At 43.5% G+C, this 19,796-nt stretch overlaps 1 protein-coding gene across 1 annotated transcript in view; it reads left to right on the top strand.

Annotated features, from left to right (window-relative positions):
• The first annotated feature begins 6,462 nt into the window (after positions 1-6,462).
• SYNPO (synaptopodin) overlaps positions 6,463-19,796 on the top strand; it is a 91,005-nt gene continuing 77,671 nt past the window's right edge. Inside the window, exon 1 of the mRNA XM_075274950.1 lies at positions 6,463-6,570. The gene's annotated coding sequence lies outside the window, so the exon portion shown is untranslated. The remainder of the gene's footprint in view (positions 6,571-19,796) is intronic.

Raw genomic sequence — 19,796 nt, 5'->3', positions numbered from 1 at the left:
CTTTGGACGACCCGCCATCTGATGTCCCTCCGCCTGAAGTGTCGGGGCCGGATACTGGGAGCACGAGAGCCGGTGAGTTGGATTGCTTCCCCTCTTGGGCTGCCCTTTGTAACCCACTCCCTGGTGAAGATTTTGCTGCTGTTCTTAGGCACGCGCTTGCTCAGGTAGAAAATAGGTCTAGTATTCATTCCCTGGGTTCCCTCCCCCCCCCCCTCCCTCCCCCCGTGGTCCCCTTGCAAGGTTTAGCTTTTAGGGATACAATTTTTTATGGGGTCGCCTCTTTGGGCATGCATGTGCCGGGGAAGACCTGATACAAAATAGTTAAAGGGGAATATTTGGTCCCTTCTGTCTCCTGACCATATGTCAGTCAACAAGGAATAGTCCTTTGAGCGTGGGGCCGATCGTAAGCTGAAAGTGGCCAAAACGTTTGGCAACTGGGTCCATGCATTTTTGGTGCTGGCGCACATTATTTGCCAGCATTGTGCTTCTAGAGGTCAATTTTTGTTTACCTGGATACCATTTATAGCACCTACAAGCTGCACGGAGGTGCAGCTTGGTGGCGCTATGATGAGGAGTTCAGACACACTGACCCCGGCCATTAGCTGGGCGACTAAGGCTTTGGATGTCTGGACTCAGCTTATCCTGTCACAAAGGCCTCAGCGGCTTTTTCCAGCTAGCACAGGGGGAGCAGCTCCCTCTCCATCCTCAGGTCCTCGGAGACCTACTGGCTCTTATTGGCTCTACAAAGAGGGCCATTGTCGGTTCTTTTCGTCCTGCAAGTTTAGGCATGACTGCTCAATTTGTGGGGGGACCCATCTCGCACTTAAGTGCTCCAGGAAGGGGAAGCAGCAGCAAACTAGAGTGGGTACTAACGGCGGCGTCGAGAACACCGGTGAGAGAGGACCTGCTTCGTCCCTGGCTATAGTGTTATTCGCGGAAACGGGAAGCAAGGCTAATTGAAGAGGGGTTCAGTGCAGGTTTTGTTATCCCCTTTGTTGAGTCCCCGGTGACGGTCATCTCAGGTAATTTGAAATCGGTTGTTAACAATCCTGCCCTGGCTTGGGACAAGGTGATGAAGGTGGTCGAATTGGGGAGGATGGCTGGTCCTTTTGATGAGCCACCTTACCCCAATTTGCATGTGTTGCTTCTGGGTTTGGTTCCCAAAAAAGAGGCTGGGAAATTTTGTTTAATCCATCACTTGTCCTATCCCTGGGGGGGAGTCTGTCAACGACGGCATATCAAAAGAGGTGGCGACAGTTTCCTACGCCTCTTTTGATAGGGAAGTTGATGTGGTTCGCTGGGCAGGTCCAGGTGCTCTCTTGGCCAAATCCAATATCGAATCAGCATTTCGTTTATTGCTGATTCATCCGGATTGTTTCCACCTCCTTGGCTGTGCATTAGACGGCAATTTTTTCATCGACATGTGTTTGCCAATGGGGTGTTCCATCTCGTGTTTTTATTTTGAAGTGTTTAGTTCGTTTTTAGAGTGGATCGTCCGTTTTGAAACAGGCCATCAGGCTATCCTGCACTATTTGGACGATTTTTTGATAGTAGGCCCGGCTGCTTCCCCTGTTTGTAGTTATGTTTTATCTACTTTTAGAATCTTGATGGAGCGCTTAGGGGTTCCCCTGTCCGCGGAAAAGAGGGTAGGTCTGCTGACCCGTTTGTCTTCTCTGGGTATAGAGATCAACACAGTGGATATGGTTTGTCGCTTGCCTAGTGATAAGCTGGAGCGTTTAGGTCAGGCTGTGGACGAGGTGGTTCAGGCTAGAAAGGTTACGCTGAATCAGATGCAGGTTCTCCTCGGTTTGTTGAATTTCGCCTGCAAAGTCATCCCTATGGGTCAGGTTTTTTGCAGGCCTCTTTCTTTGGCCACTAGGGGCGTTCTGCTTCCGCACCATTTCATCAGGGTCACAAGGACTCTGTGGGAGGACCTTCGGATCTGGCAGTGCTTCTTGTCCTCTTTTAATGGAAGGGCGGTTTGCCAATCTGCGGAGGTGTCTAGCGCCGAGTGGGCCCTGCATACTGATGCTGCTGGCAGTGATGGTTTTGGGGCTATCTTTGCTTGGTGTAGGGCCAGTTGGCCTGTGGAGTGGATTCGTGCGGGATTAGTTAAAAATTTAGCCCTGTTAGAGCTCTTTCCTATCATTGTGGCAGTGGAATTGTGGGGACAATGTTTCAGCAATAGCAGGATTTGTTTTTGGACAGATAATATGGACAGATAATATGGCAGTAGTGCAGGCTGTTAATAGCCAGTCTTCCTCCTCGCTGGAGGTTCTGTCCTTGTTGCGTCACTTGGTTTTGCGCTGCTTGCAAGCTAATATATGGTTCCGCGCTAGGCATGTTCCGGGCGTAGACAATACTGTTGCTGATGCTGATGTCTCGATCTCAATTTCAGCTGTTCAGATCTCTTCATCCGACAGCCGAGGAGGGGGGCTATCTTTGCCCAGCTTTCTTGTGGGACCTGATAGAGAGGAGTTGAGGGCCCTTCTGCAGCAGTCCATAGCACCAGCTCCAAGGCTTGGGTGACTTGGTTGTCCTGCTCTGGCGGAAGTGCACCCGCAGAGTACAACGCTTTGCTCGAGATCATGCTAGTTTATTTAGAGCAGCAACGGCTTAAGGGGTTGTCGGCATCAGCTGTTGCTAAGGATTTATGGGGGTTGCCTTTATGTTGAAGTTGTGGGGTCGTACGGATGTGACTACGTTTTTTATTGTTCATCAGATTCTGAAAGGTTGGAAGACAGGTAGTATGCGGAGGGACCAGCGTCGCCCAGTGTCATTTTCGTTATTGGAGCCGTTAATATTTGTTTTGCCTGTGATGTGTGCGGAAGAGAGTGAGTTTTGTTTGTTTCTCATGGTGTTCTCTCTAGCCTTTTTCTGCGCGCTGCGCATTGGTGAGTTAGTTCCGTCGAGCGTTAAGTCAGGGGGTGGTTTAGGGGAGCGTGATGTGTTGTGGTCAGAGACTGAAATTAGAGTTTGTGTGCGCAAATCTAAAACCGATATGTATGACCATGGGTCGTGGTTGTCTGTCCGCCCTACTGATTCCCCTTTTTGTCCGGTTAAGGTTGTTGGTGAGTTTGTCCGTTCCCGTCCGACTGGTGTTACCAATTCACCTTTGTTTTCTGTATGTGTTTAGAGAATCTGGGTTTGGAGCCCCATGATTTTTGTACGCATTCCTTCAGGATAGGTGCGGCGACTACTGCTGATGCGGCTGACTTGGGCGAGGACGGGGTAAAGCGCCTTGGGCATTGGAAGTCAAATAGTTATCACTCATATATCCGCCCTGATTTGCTTACGTGTTGAGTATTATTGTTGTTTTTTGTTCTTTTTTGTTTCTTTTTCAGGTCTGCCAGTGTTGGTTTGGATTCTCGGGCACTCCTACATATTCTGGATGGAGAGGAGAGCGGCTGTGCGCCCGGGCAGTGTCTTTGGGTCTCTCGTGGATGTGCATTGGCTTGGTATCAGAGGATTCAGGTGAATCGTGTCTTGGCTGAGGTGGCGAATTTTAGCAGGTCGGTCACTGGTACTGTGGTACTGTTGATACACGCCGGCGGTAATGACCTTGGCAAGGTTAATCTTGCTGATTTGATATCCATCATAAAACAGGACTTCTCCCGTTTCCCCGAGTTTTTCAGCAGAGTGGTCGTGGTATGGTCCACGGGTGCGGTGGCGAGGCGCCCGTGTGCCTGCGGCCATCGAGCGGGCTAGACGCGTCTTAAATGTTAGAATGTCCAGATTTGTCAGGTCCTTGGGGGGGTGTAACGATTAGACATACTGAATTGAAAGGGGACAACAGGGACCTTCTTCTTGCTGACGGAGTTCACTTGAATCCCATTGGTCTTGATGTTTTCTTGTCAGGCCTTCGGGATGGTCTGGAGCGTGCTTTGGTTCTGGCAGGTGGGATTGGTCGGGGTCAGGTGTAGGGGGTACACTTCCTCCTCCTTGGCGGGGCTTGGTCCATGTCCCATGAAGGTACACAAGGGTCTACATGTCAGCTGATGGTCAGCGGTTGTCATAACGAAGAAGATCATGGTCAACAGGGACACAGAAAATTCATTCCTTGATGTTCAAGTTAAAAGTCGGTTGAATATTTACTTTAATTGTTAATTTAATTTAATAAAGCTGTGGCCAATCCCACTAACCAAATATGACGGTGTCCGTCTAATTTGTGGTGAGGGGCGGGGGGATTTCTGTCTATTTTATGGTTTCAAAGGTATATAGGTCCCAGCAGTCCTAGGCAGATAAACAAACCACAATTTTCTAAGTCTATCCAGAACTGTCTTTCCCTGGCTGTTCCTATTCCCCAGAGCTTGCAATCTAAGTAATATAAAGCTCATATTACACAGTTACATAATTCACGTTGCGGCAGATAAGGCACAATGTCCTTTTTCATCTGTCAGATGTGTTATTATGGTGTCTGCCTGTGCCGCCCTCTGACCCGTAGCAATAACAGAGAGCAGAGTCCTCCCCTCCAGCTGTGATCACCCTGGCAGTGTCAGTGCACTGGGTGTGGAGGCTTTGTGCTATTACTTTCTCTTTTGGAGTGCGAGTGTCTTGTGTAAGTACAAGTGTTATAGTTTGTAACAGCCTGTATTACCTGTAATGTGCCATCGCCTTTATCCCATGGCTTTGGAACCACTTTGATATAAGGGAATTGCGTAAGTAGCAATTCCATGTGACTTTGATATCAAAATGCAGCATGGCAATGAATACCGCACTAGTCTACACACATTGTACTGTCAGGCGGCGTGTCTCATGTCAGTGTAATTCTGACATAATTACAGTACCTGTCAGCACAGTGCCAACAGACTGTCAGCACTGCAGACAGAATACGGACTGCTGTAAGCATTGTCTATATTTTTGTGTTTGCTCTAAGGCAAAGTCCACATCTCATTTGGGACATTGCAGTTAAAAAAAAAAAAAATTGGGGGCACATTGGCACATATGTTGCATGGGGTGGATGTTGGTCAAGGTGTCTACAAGCTCTTCTGTACTGGTTTACAGGGCTAAATTCACACAGTGTTAAACTTTGGTGTTCGTCAGGACTACATGAGTGATGGAAATCAGTCTGACTCCAACTTCCTACTCTGACTCCAATGCAGTAAAGGTCTCTAATTCCTTAAGAGGCCAGAGAGTCAATTGCAAAGGAAATATTTACCAAACTATAACTAATACAATATCAATAATTGTATAATATTAAAAAGAATCATTTAGTTTGCAGCTGGAGTCAGAGTTGGTAATATTTTCTGATTCCAACTTTACCCAAAACTATCCTCGACTTTGACTCCACAGCCTTAGTGGAAAAAGTCCCATAGCAAAATGGAACAAATTTATTAAAATTAGCGCATCAAGGGCTGGTCTCAATATTGTATATGGGGCCTCCACTTACCATGTGCAATGTATACTACTGGTGTCTTCCTATGTGTAGAGAGGCTTTTGGGCCCCCTGAAGCTTCTGGGCCCAGCAGCGATTGCTACCTCTGAACCCTCTATAGCTATGCCCATGCGCACCAACATAAGTTATTGTAAATATGTCAACCCAAAAGTGGTGTGCAGGTTCAAAAATGGAGACCATGGTGCAGTTTTGCTATATTTTACTGCATATGGCCATGCGCCAAAAAAACACCACTGGTGCACATATATGCAAGTGCATGTCTATTCATTGCCATACTCTGCCATTAAACAAGAAGTGTTTTCTCAAGACGACATAACCCATATCCATATTTTGGAGATTATCATCTTATTGCTGATGCACAACCAAAGTTCCTTTCACATCTATGGGACTGACAGGGATAGTTGAGTACAATGCTGGGTCAGTCCTATATAAGACAATGGTTCAGTGGTTGTGTGTGTGCACCATTGCCCCATTCACACAGAGAACCAGGATCAGCTGCACCCTCTATTTTGTGGGTAGAGAATAAGTGGGAAAACTCTTTTAAAGTCTATGGGCACATATATTGTCCTAGTGCTTCTGATGATGGTGACCCACAGACATGATGTGAGTCAAACCTAATGCATACAATAATGTCATCCTATGCAGCCATTGTTTATCCGCATCATCTGAAGCAGCCTGTATTGCCCTAGACATGCTTCTAGGGACCCATTTCCAACATGGATTTCCTAACAACTCTGTTGGTTTAGCCCTGAGACCTCCTTTATTGATGCGACCAGTTCACTTGAAACTTGCCAGAATAAGCAGCTACTTAGTTCACAATTCTGTCAAGACTTAGGGCTCATTTTAGGAGATATCTGGACTTATTCCCCCTCATCATCCATAATGTACTTCTACACCTCAGTCCCGCTCACTTATCTCTAACTGTAGCCGCCTAATGCATTCAATATGTATGAAATATACCATATGCTGGGCTTTGCAGACAATAGGTGCTCTGTTTAATAAACTCCCCTCTCCACACCCCCTTCTCTCCTCCTCAGTGCTCCTTCTCCCTGCCTTCTTCCTGAGCCCTGGGCTGCTGAGTGACACAGGGAGAGTGTGTATGAGCTGCCCTGCTCTTCACTGTGGATAGGAGGATGCAGGGACACTGAGTGCCTTGTGCAGAGTCCTATATAGAAGGTAAGATCCTGCCTGCAGATGCATCACACTGGTGGGACCTGGGGGGCTGCAGCATGGGAGTCCTGGAGTGTCCACAAAACTTACTGGGTGTGTGTGATGTGCAAAGATACAGCTGTGCATTCTAATCCACACACACTATATACACACTATATATATATATATATATATATATATATATAGTTATAGTTATAGTTATAGTTATATATATATAGTTATATAGTTATATGTAGCAGAGCAGAATTTGTAACTAAATTATTCCTTACATGCAAAGTGATGTCTCATTAAATTATGACGGTTCTATATGTGCCTACAGCCTATAATGAACTTTTACATATAGCAGAGTTTGACATACATGACTTCAGGGTGAGCACTTACTATATTATCTTCTCACGATGCTCAGCTCCACGTTTCCTATTTGCCCTTTTATTTATTTTATATGTTTATTTTCTATTGACGTTTTTTGTGATACAAGTAAAATCTTCAGCCAATATGTGAGAGGATGGAGCACGGTACAAGTGCAGCCTTCAATGTTTACAGCTAGGACTTGCTATAGGGTTGCAGGTGCTCTCATGTTATGGGGTTTGCCCTTAGGATAAATCATGATATCTGCACCAATGAATTGAATGCAAAGTCCTTTTATGTTTTCATTGTACCTGAATATATTTAGATAGCTATTTATATAGTACTGTTATCTGAATGCCAATATAGCAGAGCCGAGTTGGTCATTGTAATTGATTGGGTTTTCATTGTTTGTACATTGTAATAACTGAGTTAAAATAACATAGTAAATGTATCAGTAGGTTACCATAACATAACATGGGTAGTGTGGAGCAACAAACTCAGCTCCACTATGGAGCACCAAGAAGGCACACTGCCCTATCCAGTGTATTTAGATGGGGTTTTTTTTACCCCAGGTGGTGGAAAGCGTACTGCATATGACCAAAGCCAATGTATCTTACAATTTGCTTATGGGGCTTAAATGAATATTCTAGTAATAAGCAATTATACTTGTCACATTCAATGGGGCTCAGCTGCGTTGTTGGGATCCCCAGTAGTGGCCAGAATTGGGATCCTGTGTCCCCTGAATGTATCAGTGGTTGATCATGCGCACTTCTCTTCATTCAATGTCTGTGGGGCTGACTGACATGTTGATGGCTCTTTGAGAGATCTGACTGTACATCCAGATTATAATATGTAAGGATATGTTATGTATTTGGATTTCCATTTCCTTTCCATTACTTTTAATGACGAGAAGAGTATAGTCTTAGCATGGCAGAAGCCTTGACAGAACACCTACTGACCATTATTAATAGGGTCAATGGGGCCCATAGGGCACAGCGAGGATCCATTGTGCAATGGGTCCATATGAAGGGAAACCTTAGTGCAGAAGTGATCAGAGGTCTTAGTAACACCTTTCAACTTCACCATTATTGTGCTATAGGTTGTTGCATGAGAAGTTTTCAGTGCCTTATCTTGAGAAGAATGTAATATGTCAGAAATTGAGATAGAGGAGCTGATGGTAAACACTCCACATACAGATACTGGAGTCAGTGGTGGTGTTCTATAGATGGCTATGTACCTATGTATGTATATGGGGTGTATTAGGGTGTATTATTTCTATAGAGACTCTTTATCTTGGTGTTCTTTGTGCTGTCACATGAGAAGGAGGTATATCTACAGACTCCATGATGGATTATAGGATCATTAGCTTCCTTCTTATGCTCTCACCCCAAGGCCAGAGCTGGTCACAGACATTCGATGTGTTGATTGAATAATGGCTTGGCCAACAAGCCAGAGCTCCCATTAGCTTGGCCGGATATACAAGTACTTGTGAGACCCCATTAGTGTTGCTTATGTTGAGGGGACATAATGGGATCAGACTCAGGGGTGTTGTCATAGGATATATGCGGCAGTATTATGTTACGGCGGCTCACTCCCATTCCATCCACTGTATAGCTCTAGCAGCGGTGCCACCTGTATCACTGGATCGGTGGGGGTGCTGATGATGGAGGACCTCTCCTAAGAATTGGTTGCCAGTCGAGAATCCTAATAAACCCCTTTCATTTTTCAGGGAAGCTTGCTGAAATTTATTGGTTTTATCAACATAAGTCAATTTACGTAATTGATGCTGTATGTACATAAATGTCATATCTATCACTATGGTGGTGATGACTACATGTATTGTATAGTGCTGTTTGTTGTATTGTTAATAAAGTTTATTGAAACCATGGGCTTTGTAACTACTACTTTCTTCACAAGCCATCTGTCCTTGTTGCTTATATCAACCAATCACATTGCAGGTTCCATATTCTCTGCAGTTTTAAGACAAAAAGGAGATGTCTGGTTAGTTGCTATGGGCAACAAGGCCTGGTCCCTGTTTGGGCCTTGTATATAGCAACTGTCTCAATTTGTACTTGTTGCTCATAGCTACCAATCAGTAAGGCCTTGACTGTTCACATAGACAAGGCCCTATATACATAGAGCCCACCCTAGACCCCATACATGGTACCCGGAGATCTCCTCTGCAGAGTATTACACACCGACCGCACATACAGTGTCCCTTTCAATAAGCTTTATTTATAATAAACAGGACAACCCAGCACTGCAGCTACTGTACATGCACATCTACAGACTTTAGCACATACGCCCTAAATTAATAATTGGGCGCACACATGTTCTCTGCACTGTGTATCCAAAACACCTACCTACACGACATCTCCTTACTAAAGGACATGTAGAAACTCATTTATAGTCCGGATTTATTGGGATATATTCCAGGTTTATACATTATATTGTCAGTCATTTTTATTACAATAGGTTGAAGTATTTCAACCCCCATCAATATCCCAAATTGTCGTGTCCAAAAAGAGTGTCAGGACACATATGTTATGGGGTGTAATTTTTTTGTCCTGGGCCCAAGTGGTTTTGGCTATTAGAAGGCTGGATCTCTATAACCATGTCATGAACAAGATAATCTTGTAAATAATTTATCAATGATTCTCATTACTGATGCAGATCTGTGCTTATATACCGATGACATCATAAGAATAGACCATCAATATGGGATTGGTGGAGTCAGATACCCTGGACCAGTCAGCTGTATGCAGACGCCATATTGCTTCCAAGCATTGCACCATCTTCCCTGCACCAGTGACACATGGTACAGGAGCAGCTTCAAGTGAATGTGGTTGAGCTGCAATACAAGCACAGACCCTTTGATATGTATGGTAATGCTTGATATTTAGTGTAGAGGTTGCAGCACTTCCCGGAATGCTGTGGACTCCTCAACTAGCTGATCAGTGGGGTCCAACATACTATCCTAAGTGCCCAATATACACCTTTAGACCATGGCCCACGTGGTGTAAACGCTGCAGCAAAAACCACAGTATTTTACAGTCACTGCAAAGTGGATGGTATTCTAGTGATTCCCATCCACACATTGCAGAAAAATACATGCAGTGGAAGTACTGCGATTTCCAAAACCATTACGTGTCCATTATACCTATGGAAACATCTGATTTTATGTGAAAAACTGCAATGTCTTTCCATTGCGATTTTTTCAGCAGTGATTTTTTTTTTTGCTGCAGCCCATTATGTGGGGCCTTTCCCTAAAGGGAACCTGCCAGGATAATTTGGGACACTTAATCCCTGGTCTGTAAGGATTTTAAAGATTTCCTCACTACTGAACAAACATGTATGAGCTATAGATAACATTCCTCCCCACACTGGAATCTGTGAGACCTACTAAGCCCCCCCACCTGAATCTACCTAAAATCTCCCACAAATCCTTTCCGGAGCATCCATTACTACTTTTAGAGTACTTTATATTTTATTCATTCCCTACTCTCGCCATACTTAGGAGCCCAGTGACTGGATGGTCTTACTTGGTGAGGCCATTTGTGTTTGCAAGCTCATACAAAGAAGTCTATCGATTAGTGAGTAGGACCGCCCATTGGACTTTTGAGAATGGAGAGAAGGGATCTGAAGGCATTGTGCCAACATAGCAAGGTGTGACCTATCTGTGGAAAATGCCAAGTACAGAGCAGTCCTATAGAGAATAAGCAGAGTGACTTGTCGCTCCAGTCACACAATGGAGATGGAGACCCGTTCTCGGGATTGGTAAGGGTCCCAGCAGACAGACCCCCACTAATCAACAAATTGTGATCTATCATGTGAATATTTTGCAACTTTTTATAGTGGAGTGGTACAACCCTTTTAAGTTAATAAAATGCAAGTTCCCATGAAACTATATATTAACCTGTTGAGTTTCTCCTCCTCTATAATGTGCTGCCTGCACATTGCACGGCATTTTCAAGGTGACAGGTTCCCTTTAAAGCCGTTTTGGATAAAGTATCAAATCATAGTATCAAAGGTATCTGGGGGATTACAGGTTCTTTCTTGAATATCAGAAGTATGCTATTTTTACTTTGACATATTTCCGCGTTTATTGCCCGGATTGAGGTGTGCATGTTAATAGTATATAAATGACATAAATCTTTAACTGCTTGGTAAATGCAGACAACATAATATTTTCATTTTATTACATTTACCATGGTAATACTAAGACAATCGCTGTAATTGACATTACATGTAATAGGTTGTGGATTCTTGTAATTCTAAGTATTTTATAACTGTCTTATTGCCAAATAAATACCAAAAAGGTTTGCTAAGAAAGATAGTTCTTTCTGTACTATAGAAATGGTGACTTTATAGTGACAGTTTAGTGACAGCGTAAGGCTTTATTCACATGTTCAGGATCTGATATTTAAGTTTACATTGCTCATATGCCTTATGCACATCTGTGGCAGAAATCTAAGCATTGGCCTTAAGATGCGTTTTATCTCTAGTTAGCGCCTATGTACTATATGGGTTGTGCTGTGTCTTACAACATTCTTGAATGCCTTGAAAATTTTTCCGGAAGTTAATCCCTGTAGGCTGCCTGGGTCCTCTTATGGATTGTGGGTTTACACAATGTGCATCAATAGTACAAATCTGGGCTATGTTTTAGGTGGATTTCTTGGCGTTGACCTCTCTCTGTATGAATGACATTTACTATTTCAGAATGGCTTGATCAATATACCCCAATGTCCTAAAAGTGAGCCAGAAGTGCAGTTTTTAAGACCCCAAGCAAAGAGCCGATTTTTCCAGAAAATGCCATGATCTGTTCATTTTTCCTACAGTGGCCACTACAGGATAAATGTAGTATTACATTCTAACCTTTGCAATGAATGTCGTCAATATATCCTAAAGTGGCCTATGGACAGGGCATGTCGAAATGAGACAATCCATACAAATAATTGTTCACGAATCTCAAACTGTAACTAAAGAACATGCTTTCCTTTCTTAATACACATGTGTTATATAAAGTTACTCCTACCAGATGATCCCAAACCCACAGCTTGAGGGCAGAGTAAACTTTGTTTACTTATGTGTCATGGTATATATACAATACATAGACCGCCACAGATAGGTCTCATCTACAGCAATGAGATCTATGTAAACAACACTGCCTTCCTGTAACTAGGGTCTAAAACCGTGACCTCGAACCGTAGACTCTCCAGTATTAACTAAACTGCAACTCTCAACATGCCCTGATAGCGACAGGTTTGTAATTTCTCTATGGCTAGAGAGAAACAGGTTGGAAATCGCTGGTCTAGAGGATCAATGTTCAGAGAGATATTCCTCTATTTTTTTAACATTCACTTCCTTGTGAGATATTTTATTTGCATTCTGCATAGATAGTTATAAGATCCATATACTATCGCTCTCTCCATATTGCTGCCATATCGCTGGTGTCAGGGCATACAGATAGAGGACGATACTGCAGATAAATCACAGCAGGCCAGAAATGTTCTACAACTCTTCTCCTGTTCTCTTATCAAAAACTTGGGTTACCAAGGAACAGCATAAATAGTAATATACAAAAGTAAACACTGATAATATTGTATATAGACTAGTACAGTAATATAGTATTAGATAGCTTAGGGAAGAGGACGCACACACCCAAAGTTATCTACTGGGGGTTGGTTAAACTGTTAAATCGGGACCTTTGCACCTTTATCTCATAATTGTGTAATTGGGAAGTCACATGTCAGACTGCATTACATGAAGAGGCCGTAATGGTGAGCCCAACACTAGAGGATTTGTGGGAGGCATTAAAGACGCTAAAGTGACGTTAAACATCACAACAAGAAGAATCTGCTAAAAAATACAGTGGAGGGAACGTGCTAAATTTTTCAAGCTAGTTTTTGTCTTCTCTAAAAGCAACTAAGGCAAACAAAAAGAAAAAGAACAGAAACTAGCGCCCATGTGCAGAACCTTTTAACAGTTCTCAATCGGTGTGTATGGAACCCCAGTAAAAGCCTCTATATTAGGGTGCTCACTTGATGGGGTTGTTTATAGACACAACCACTATGAAGGCATCAATAACAGGGTACGGCGTTCACTGAGATCCTGCACAAAGGACCTCCAAGGCTGTTTGGTGATGGATTCAGCTAAAAAAGGAAAGATCAGAAAAAAAAACGCAAGCTCCGAAGAGTAATAGTTTTCCCCATTAAAGGGATTGTGGCACTATGGATATATTTGCCCTATCCACAATATAGGGAATAAGTGTCAACCAATGGAACCCCCCTTGATCATGAAAACTGGGACCCAAAAGTCCCCTTGCATCCTCCATGTCAATGATGATCCAGTGCATTTGCCTGACTGACACTCCATTCCATTCCAGTCTCCATAATCCCTACAGAAGTGAGTGGATTGTCCGCTTGTACTCCTGAATGCTGGGAATCCCAGCTATTGGACCACCAGAAATCTGACACTTATCCCCTATTCTGTGGATAGGGGGTAAATATCTGTAATGACAAAACCCCTTTAAAGTGAATGGATCCTTCAAGTTTCTCTACAGAGAAAGAGTCCTAGTAGAGGGAAAAAGAGATGTGAGTGTCGCCTCAAGGCAAGAAAAGTGACTCAAAATATACAATTACTCAGAATATACAGTTACTCAGGGCAGTATATGACGTGGGTGCCCAGGGTGGCAGAATTAAAGGGGTAGCCCTTCAATATTAAGTGCATTTGTGTTTGCATTTTAATATGGAGGGGACAGATACAACTCTTTTTTTTTTTTTTTTTAAATGTAGATTGTGAGCCCCACATGGATCTCAAAATGTACATTTTTCTTTATCAGTATGTCTTTGGAATATGGTATGGAAATCCATGCAAACACGGGGAGAAAATACAAACTCCTCGCAGATGGTTTTTTGCCCTTGGTGGGATTTGAACACCAGGACTCCAGCGCTGCAAGGCTGCAGTGCTAACCACTGAGCCACCATGTGGCCCCTGGATACAATTCTTGTTGTGATATACACCATACTCTGAGCCAGGACTGATGGATGACATTACACATCACAACTAGTCAGTCATGCTGGTCATCTACAATTCTGCATAATGTAACTTTATGCTGTGTGCACTGCGTCCCATGTAATCATATAGAGGTCTATATACAACCCATAACATAACCATTGATGGTGCACCCCCATTATTGACAGTCTCGTATTATTAGGCCTCGGCATTACTTATAATTATATATAATGATCCTTCTGTTGGGTAATCGCATGCGGCTAAAGTTTCTGTGTATAGAATTACTCAGGGATGGGCCAGCTCCAATGTGACATATTTAGCAAGCTGGTACTGCTTCTAGACACATTGCCCTCCTTGTGCCCTACATTCTTAGGTTAATGGGTTGGATTTTTTTCGTGCAATACCCCAACTGTAAATCCAGCTATGCCACCCCGGTCTGGGAATCTGTCTACTGTGCAGGAAATCAGCTGGGTGTAGTCTGAGAATGCTACAAATGCCCCAACTTGTAAGATCAATTAAATGACTCCTAAACCACTGCCTGAAATGCACTTGGGATCCTGAAGAAGCCATAATTTAGTGTAATATGTCTGGTTTCTGTCAAATATTGTGTAAGACATTCCATTGTGTTGACCATATTGCGTCTTATACTAGAGTACCTGTCATTGGATATCTCTACAGATGGAGTTCCTTATGCTTTGTCCTTCTTTGGCACAATGCCATATGTATGGCGATACATGGCAATGCACTATATCCCATTGTAACTGTAGATATATTTATCCCATTGCAACAGTAGATACTTTGGTTACCAACGTTACATTGTAGCACGATATCATGTGACTTCGGTGGTGATCGCTGTTGCTTGACATAACAGCTTGCAACTGCAGTCATCCTCACCAAGGTTACATGGCGGTACCGAATCAGTATGGTAGGTACACTATATTGCCATGGAGAGGCAGGGTAACTGGCGGACTGTCTCATAGACCCATATTTACTAATAGTTTAACAGTGTAAATTTGGACAGGCAGCCTGAAAATTTGACAAATTTATCACAGTGACTGTCTAGTCTACACTTGTGGAACCTTTTTGTTGGCTTACTTTGAGCCTGAATTTTTGGACACAATTTTGGCACATCATGGCGCATTTAAGCCATTCACCCTGAGAATCCTCTCCCATATGGTGAAAAAAACTACATACACCAAGATGCTCCAAAGATGTCACGTTACCCCAAAGATGCACCAAATTGCACCAAAGACGTGCCATGTTTACTACAGGGTCTAATCATAACCACAATAGTAAATCTGGGTTACCACTGTATCCTTGCAGTGCTGCGATCCTTGGTTCGAATCCGATCAAGGGCAACATCTGCACCGAGTTTGCATGTTCTCCCCCTGTTTGTGTGGGTTTCCTGTGGGTACTTCACTTTCCTTCCACATGCGAAAAATATACTGATGGTTAAATTGGCTTCCTATAAAACAACTGACCCTTGTGGGTGTTGGGGATGCGCGCCTGTAGGGCAGCCACTGACAACCCCTACTTTACAATGCTCCCTGCGCTCGGAGTCCCTTGGTGAGAAAAGTGCATAGACATTGTCATAGACTTTCTATGAGATTGTACTTTCCACACAGAAGCCGGCCTCCAATGCTGGTCACCATGGACTGAGCACATTGTAAACCAAACTGAACCTTCTAATCTGGTATTAGGTAATCCAGGAAGTCTGATAATCCAGGACAGAGCTGTGACATAATATGTCATTTTACAACATGAGACCGAGTTTAGGTAATCCATTAGGTAGTTTCGTAGAGTAATAAACACATTTAGCAGAATTTGTGCTAACCCTACATTTTGGGATAATCTGATAATCCAGAAAACATGATAATCCTGTATTTATCAATATTCCATTGCTGCCAGATTAAAATAATTTTCCTGCACCGTCTACATTAGAAGTGGTGAGTTTACACGCAGGACGGAGGGTGAGGTCATGCTGACTAGGTGCAATGAAGGATTAGGTGCAATGAAATTGTAATTATAACAATGAAACCTTATACCATGTCAATCCCTCATCGCTAAGTGACGTTCTGAGATCACATCATTACATTGCCTTGGCTTTGAACTGCTGCCTTCCCATTCTATCCACATCTTCCGACTGGCTTTACTTATATAGGGGTCTATGTGCTGAGGCTTGCAAGCTACAAAGTAACATTACAAATAATATAATGCCGTCATCATATAATTCCAACATTCTCCATAGAGATGTACAAAGTCATGGTTACACATAGGGCATGACCACTGACATTTGGAATATGTGTACACACCCCGACCCCAGAGATGGAGGATTTGGGCTGCAAACAAATGTTGAATATTCTATAGTATGACTGCGGCACTGAATGTGACCCGGGGCACCATCTGTACAGAGTTTGTATGCTCGCCTCTTGTTTCTGAGGGTTTGCTCTGGGTACTTTGTTTTCCTCCCACACTGAAAAAACATATGAATTGGCTTCCTATGAAATTGGCCTTTGGCGTCATACACACACTATAGCAAACACAGCTTCTCCTGCTCGGCACTACTGAGCTGCAGGCACTCTGTGTACCGCCACATGGAGGAGAATACAGAGGTAGAGTGTAGGGAATCCTATAAGATCCGTGAGTGCGGGTGACATACTGGTGCAATGTGGACATGTTTTGATGCAGATTGCAGATCAGTAATTCCCCTACAATTGTGTGGAGGAGGCTTAGAAATGTAAGACTGTTTACTTCCAAAATCAGTCCCTCCATCTTATGCAATTCATCTCCATCTCAGTGAATGGGGTTGAGTTGCAATACACCACACTACCTGTATATAGGTGTGGCGCTGTTATTCAAAGACTACAGATAACCCCTTAATATTTTCTGTAGGGCACTTGACAATTGGACACTTGTTCTTAATGTTATTACCCTGAAAACAATATCAGTTGGCCAGTATATTAATGGTAGATGTCCAATAACACAAAAACAATCACATCTAATATTTACGGAAGATTATTTTTACCTGTGTGAAAATCTTTAAGAAAATCCATATAAAAGGAATGTGACATTACACAAACAGATATCAATAGCTGCGGCCTAGGTATAAATATTATCGCTGGAGTCATTTATTGATGTAGTAATGATGTAATCCTCTGTATGGGCTGTGGGTTGTGATATCATAACACCAAAACTATGTCTGTGGTCTGTGACTGACGGAAATGTTGTTTATAGGGAACCAGAACACGAATGCTTACTTTTAATGATGATATCCCAGAGCTGTAGTAATAGTTCAACTGGTTGGCATTGGAAAGAGTCAACAATGGGAACATCCATGGGAACATAGCTGAGCCCCTGTAAGGCAGCGGGACTGTTAGTTGCTATAGAGTGGTCAGCGCCGCACCTCCCATGAGGCGACCGCTTCTGGCGGCGCTATGCCAGGGCCCCAGGGAGGGCGGCATTTTTGATTACCTAAGCCAGCCCAGGACAAGCTGTCCTGGACTGGCTTAGCACCGAGAGGTGGTTTGGGGAGGCCACTGGAGCAGCGCTGCTCCAGCAGCCTCCCCTCACGCTCAGGCAGATAGCAGGTCCTCTCCGTGCCTGCTCTCTGCCTGCGAATGGCGCTAAGCCCCGCCCCCTTCATGGCGCCACGCCCACTCCGCCCCCTCCTCCCGGGGGGAGGGCGGCTTTCTGTAGTTCGCCTCGGGCAGCGAAAGGGGTAGGTTCACCCCTGAGAGTGGTAGATATGTACATGTTAGGAAGCATCATCGCTGGAACCATGCAATGTATGGAGTCGAAAGTAGACAACTCTGTAAGGCTGCGTTTGTGTCTCTACATGGGATCCGTTTCTGTGGTCCATTCTAATCTGTTTTAATGATCTTTTGATGGATCATTTATAAAACCCTTTCATTGGAATGAGTTTTTGGACCCATCGTCCAGTTTCCGTTTGGAGCATTTTCGTTGTGTATCCATTATTTTAGATGGAGTCGGACTCGCAGCATTTATTCTCCATCAAAAAATAAGGATACACAATGGACAGCAACAAATACTTTTTTTTAAATATATTGAGGTCTATGGATTACCAATAAATAGTGATCCGATTTTACCTCTTCATTCTTCTTTGCACATGCTGAGAGTGAACATGAAGGGGGAAAAAACCAAAACGGACACAGTTTTTTTGATGGATACCCATTGATGGATTATGGTATGTCCTGAGCAACTGTTTGTTTTGTGATGATTCCATTGTTGTTTAAGGCGGATTCACTATGGACAGACCTGGACCAGGCGCAGATATGAACATAACATAAACTGCAGGGGATGTGGTGGGTTGCTGAAGCTCAGTTCCCATACAAGTGAAGGAGAGCAATTCTGTAATAACTGACTGTGGCCACTACACAGTGTACTGAGCTATCTGCTGCTGACTCCATACACAGTGTAGTCCCAGCACTGGTAGCTGCTGATATCCACCAATTATGTGGGTGCTGGGTGTTGTCCCCCACCAATCTTATGTTGATCTTATGTAGCATGTCTATGCTAAGCATCCTATATATGCAATAGCAAAAGATGAAAACCCAGAGGATGTTCACTGGATGTCCAAGATGTGCAGCCTCAAATGGAAACACAGAATATTTGGTAGTAGAAAAAAAATGAGATTTTTGTTAATTCCATCCACATATTGCAGAAAAAAAGAGCTGTGGACAAGCCAAGCCAGTATAACTCCCCCAAGATGAAGAGATTCCCATCCACAGACAGCTGTTTTGAGGTCGCAGAGCAGGGTCCTGGCTGAGTGAGAGGTCTCCATCAGGCCTTATTTGCATACTCCTTAGCCAGAATTCTTAGCATGGCACCTATGGTCTAATTAATCCCTGTACCTCTCTCTCCCTAATGAGACATTACTCTTTCTGACCTATGAAGAGGCGTGTAATACAGCCACTGGGAATTGCTTGTTTTTCCACTACTGCCCTCTATAGGTCATCAAAAGAACAAAAGTTCGTGTTGTGCCAGCACTGAGTTTGCCTGTCAGATAGCATTGCCATGATGCCATGAATAGTATTACCTGGTGGAATTGCTATTCATGAAGTTCTCTTATAAGATCTCTTAAGTGGCCTCAAACAGGAGCTTTCACTTTAAAATGTTATATACAGTATATGATATATATGGTTTGTTTCATCCCTTCACTATGTAGAAAATCAGGTCCACTACCTATTGTTCCTCTTCCCTCTGCTGATATTGTTGTACTTGTCTGTGCCACACCCTGACTACCTCACACATTTTTGCCATCGGCCAGCTCCGGGGCTATAACATTGTCAGAGGATTATCACATAGTATCTGAAGGCATGACATTTGGACAAGGTTCTGCCCTTATTCCACCCAAACCAAATAGTTTTCTTTTCTCAAGTGCACATCCAGCAACGTTGAGTTCTTGTGCGGTCCGAACCTTTTAACTTATTACTTTGGTGAAAGCAAGGTGACTTGTTGGTGCCCACTCATTGGGCACATAAGTCTCCTCTATGGGTCAGACATTGTTATCCATCTACAGAACCCAAACGCCATCTGCATTATTGTGTAGTTACATTCATTCAGAAAGACCAGAAGGTCCCCAGAAAAGGAAACCTCCTGAACTATAGTAAGAGTTGGCAAGACATCTTATGATGTCCCAGGGACACTGCAACGTTAGATATCACCCCCGCGCCCTAATACTCATTCAGTGAGGAGAGCCTCATGGCATAAAGCGATGGCCCCAAAATTTGGGTAAGCCGAAAAAGGGACATAGGCCAGCAAGAAAAATTTGCCAGTGCACTAGAAAAACTAGACAAAATATCTAAAGAATTACATTAGCAAACTAAAATAAAGGATATAGGATATATACA

This window comes from Leptodactylus fuscus, chromosome 5 (assembly GCF_031893055.1).
Source record: "Leptodactylus fuscus isolate aLepFus1 chromosome 5, aLepFus1.hap2, whole genome shotgun sequence".
Classification (NCBI taxonomy): Eukaryota; Metazoa; Chordata; class Amphibia; order Anura; family Leptodactylidae; genus Leptodactylus; species Leptodactylus fuscus.
The sequence above is the reverse complement of the archived record's forward strand: the minus strand, read 5'-3'. Positions and strand labels throughout refer to the sequence as shown.